The sequence below is a fragment of the Sinohyriopsis cumingii genome, chromosome 8 (assembly GCF_028554795.1).
Source record: "Sinohyriopsis cumingii isolate HCF-2022 chromosome 8, ASM2855479v2, whole genome shotgun sequence".
Taxonomy (NCBI): domain Eukaryota; kingdom Metazoa; phylum Mollusca; class Bivalvia; order Unionida; family Unionidae; genus Sinohyriopsis; species Sinohyriopsis cumingii.
In genome coordinates, this window is record NC_142968.1 from 37,351,859 (window position 1) to 37,357,093 (window position 5,235).

Consider the following 5,235-nt stretch of genomic DNA (forward strand, 5'->3'; position numbering starts at 1 on the left):
TATACCCAGAAAGAAAAACTCCCGGTTATCTACAATTTGTAGAGGATGTAAACAACTATAAATCAGGCAGTGGTTTTACTTGTCCTGATAATATTTTCAATGATGTGTCGCGGTTAGAAGTTCTCAAAGGAGGAAGACGTGCTGGAAACAACTCACCGGAAATAATTAATGAAGCCGCTGATATTTGTCGGCGATTATTTCAGGGTGGTATTATGGATGCTCACGTGTATCAAGAATTTGTTGATGAACTTGTTGATAGTGACTAAAGTCACAACGATTAGATACATGACAACAAATAACATAATATGGTTATGTACAACAGTCACTACACACCCTTGCAGGTTAGAGCAGTAAACTCACGATTACCAATTTATAACGCAACCTACGGAGATGGACTTGGCGATGTAACTCAAAAATTATTTGCGGGGTTAGCACCAAAATTGGGCCCTCTTGCAAAACAATTATCAATGAAAGCCATTAATGTTGTTGGTGAAAAAGCTCCTAGTGCAATTGTTGGCGCTGCTGGCAAAGCACTCTCAGCAATCAAAGAAAGATTAGCGCGACTAATGAAACGCAAACCGGTAAAATTATCAAGTACCGAAACCATGCCGGCGGAGGTCAGTAAAATAATAAATCAGGCTGCAAATCAAAAACTAGCGGCGCTGGAATCTGACGCGCAAAGAAATATCACAGCAAATTTAATAGCAGGAAGCGGACTGTCATCCATTTGAAATTGCACGCAATAGTATAAAATGTTCAAATCCATATCCGATATAGCATTTGATATAGATGCGCCGGTTCCTAGAGATAGATCAGTGAGTGATTATCAATTTATTCCTACGATGCACGAGAGCCAAATCAGCGAGGGCGTATTGAACTTCAAGTTCACGATACAAGTAGATATTTTCTGCCATCTGAGGCGTTTATTGAAGTAGAAGGCAATCTTATAAAGGCGGATGGTAATAACTACGATCCCAATGTCCGAGATGGTTTTGTTAACAACGGAATTATGGCATTGTTTAGCAGCGCCACATATATGATTGATGGAAAAAATATCGAATCGATTCAGAATGATGTCGATGTTGCTACAACAATAATTGGTCTAGCGAGATATTCTGACGACATTACAAGATCATCTGGTCCATCAGTGATGTTTGCCAAAGATATTACCGACAACGCCGATCATATTCAGTATATTAATTTACGAACACCACGAAATACTGCATCTGATCCACAGCCAGCTGGTCCTGAATACGAAGCTAGACCAGCTGATGTATTTGACGTTATAAAAGGTATTAGCGCGACTCACAACTTGGGATTTGCAACACGCCGAGCAATGCTGTCAGGAGATACTAGAAATTTTTCGTACGCGATTCCACTCTCTCACATCTTCGGATTTTGCAGGGATGTTAGAAGGATCATTTTTGGAGCTAAACCCACAGTTGTGCTTCAAAGAAAAGCCGACGACAATGATGCGATCTGGCGAGGAGCTGGTGTTGTTAATAATGATCCTGCTGCTGATGCTGCTCTTGCTGGTAAAGTAAACATAACAAAACTCTCATTGTGGATGCCGGTATTAACTCCATCGGTCACAGAAGAACCCGACTGCTCTCTTTTATGAATCAAGGCGGTAAATCATTGCTATCGTGGCTTACAGTAACCACGGACGCCATCCAGAGTCAAGTCAGGGATGTGTTTACTTGGCATATAGCATCACAACAAGGAGTTTCTGCACCACGACATATTTTTATTGTGCTGCAGGATGTTAGTCGGACGGGTAATCAAAAAAGTCTCATGTGATATTTGACAAACTTGACGTTACTGAGGTTTCGTTGAGAATAAACTGCCAACAAGAACCATCCGAAGATATATCATTACGTTTTGCAAATAATCATGTGGCGCGCGCATATCATCGCTGGCTGACATTCTTGTCACGTAACACAAATATAGATACTGGGACGCAAATATCGCAGTTTGATTTTACAAATTTGTATCCGATTTATTACTTTTCGCTGGAGCATCTTGATTTATCCAAGCAGTCTGTTGTTGATATTCACTTCCGAGCTCGTGTCGGCACCCTACCAGTTCCCGATCCTGTTGGTGCGGCAGGTGTTAACGGTCCCTACAGAGCAATCGCGGTCATTCTCAGCGATAAAGCAATGTTGCTTGAAGGCATTAGTGGTCGAATGAGAATCGTTGATGCGCCAGTAGAAAACATGTAGTTTTCCGAAAACATGTAGACAATTAGATCAATCTCATATTAAATAAATGTCATACAGTCACGTTAATGTCACTCTGACTCCTGGTCAGGCTAAGAAATTACAATCAAAAAACGCGAGCACATGTGGGACAACGATAACACTAAAAAATGATCAGATTACTGGCGGTCCAAACAAGCTATCGCTGACTAAAACACAACTTAACCATTTCAATAATGCAAAACAAGCAAAAACTGGAGTTCGACTTGATTTTTCTCCAGCAGCGGTCAAGAATATGGTTAAAACCGGCGGTATCTTTCCTCCTCTAGCAGCAATACCAGCACTGATAGCTGCTGCTGCTCCCGCAGTCGCAAAAGCAGCCGCGTTAGGAGCTGTTGGAACCGCTGCTGGAATGGCACTAAAGAAAGCCACTGGAAAAGGATACAAAAAAAGTACGCGGGCTAAGACTTCCAGGAACTCCACCCTCATGGTACCCAAAACGGTTCTAGATATCACACCGATGTCAAATTTTGATTTACTCGATGCTGTTAGACAATTAAATATAAAATTTTTTAGAGGCGTCTTTATTAGAGATCAGCTGCCACAACAACCGAATAATCCAGATACCGGAATTATTAATCTTGATAACAGTAACGGTAAAGGAACTCATTGGGTTGCTTACGCGATCGATCCACGTGGAATTATCTATTTTGATTCGTATGGGTTAGCACCGCCAGTTGAATTTCTAAAATATACAAAAGACATCCCCCTGACTTTGTCAGGGTCAAAGACAAAAGTTTGGTACTCAACGCTGCCAACACAAACACTGACCGATCCTCCGATATGTGGTCGTGAAGTATTAAATGTCTCTGATGCGATATCAGCGTCAACCAAACCACCTCACAAAGTTGTGCACGAGTATACCACGGGTCGATTTAAACAGTTTCCTATTAAATAATGGTTGATATTTACGGAAGATCTCTTCTTAACAGAAAAGTGAAGCGCGCTGATATAGATTTATCAAAATATGCAACCAAAGATGAAATCGATAATCTTTTAAGTCTAACTGGGATAGACCCAGATGAGGTTGTTATTTTTCAGGACCGACACGGAAAACTAAAAACCAGTGATATTAAATGGCATGAAATAATTCGTACGGTTATTGGAGCCACTCCGGGTAACATCCCTGTGTTCACTGATAGCGGAAAAATCAGAGATTCGCTGATATCAATTGTGGCGCTGAGAGATGATACGCAAAAAGCTGCAGGGGAACGTGTAAAAAAGACCGGTGATACAATGACAGGTGAACTCAGCATGAAGGGAAACAAAATACTGGTTTTGAGAGATCCAACATCCCCGGAAGATGTCGCAAACAAACAATATGTTGACCCAAGCGCTAGCGCCATTGACGGTAAACTAACCACGTTGCGGGCCGAGTATGATGTTCATGTAAACGCGTTTGCAAGACTTCGAAGAAACTTTCAAAAAACCGATGATGCCACGGATAAGTTCTTTGGAACTCCTCCCGTCATCGACATGAAACTTTCTGATATCAAGACCAACATTGACACGATCAAACAAACACAGCAAGATATCGTAAGCGGGATTCCTGAGATCGTTAACAAAACCAGTTTGATTAAAATCCCATCTGGAGTAACTGCCGGGCATATTACCAACATAGTATACACAGTATCATCTGGATTTGCAACATGGTCTAAACAAAACAACACTATCAAATATACAGCAACAGTCACTGGAGTGTATAGACTATCTGTGTTCAGTGCCGCTAAATTTGAAATCTTCACAACGTATCCCTGGAGACATTCCACTGACAAGTTTTCCGGGGTTGTAACTATTATATTAAACAAGGGAACCGAAGAAACATTTACACTGGAATCCGCCGGCAAGAAATTAACCGCAACATCCTACTGGTGGTATTTGGAATTTGTAGCTGAAACGCCTCAATTGGTTACTGCGTAAAATAATAAAATGGCATTAAAAAATAAGTCATCATCAATGACAACACTGGATGCGCAACAATACAGACATGATCAAGTACGCGAGTGGCAGTCAGAGTTAAAAATAATATTAACGAATGCACAATAAAAGTAAAAAATACAAGCGGCGTGTAATCATCCTAGACACAATAGTGTATTCGGTATCCACGATAGTTGCACCTACGGGGGTATTATTATCAGCGCTTACACCAGTGACAACTGCAATCGCGGTCACAATTACGGTTTCAACATCAACGACAATTGCAGGAGTTGCTAATATTATCGCGAAAAAAATATCTTCCTGCGCGCTAACAAAATTGCACGAGTATGAAAAGTTAAACAATGCTGCCACGAGCGCCTACTCGAAATTGTTGTCGTTGATATCAAGTCTCGACGATACAACAATATCAGATTCCGAATTCGCGCAAATAGCAAAGATGTATGAAGACTACACCCAGAGTACAAAGTACTTCGATTTGAAGCGACAAAAGATAAATAACAATGTCAGCGACATCGTCAGAAATATTTTTTCAGAATAAAATTTATTGTGCAAGCAGATTCCGATACGTGGATTATCCGTGATAAAAATGACCCTGTCCTTGCTAATGAAAAAAACGTTCTGTTAAGTAAAGATTCCAAACCAGGAATGTTGACTGGGATTGATAAACCATATTAAGCTCGAGCGTATCCTGTGACCGCGGTCATTTATGGAATCTATCCGATAAAAAAACCAAAAATCAATAAACTCACCCGAATGAGATTGACAAAGTCAAGGCTGAATTGTGTAGCCGAGCGAGTAATGGAACATTTCAAAAATGTGGTGAGCGGAAACGGTCTAACTGATCTAAGAAGTTCCAAGATAGCAGCGTGGGCTGAAAAAGTCAAGGATACAGGAGCATCAATAACGATGTTGCCGAACTAGAAAAAGCATCAAGATTTCCCATAACCATAACAACGATAACAGAGGAAGTATTATACAAATCGAAATATAATCGAAACGGGGCTCCAATAAATATCATTGATCATAACGCTCACGCTTG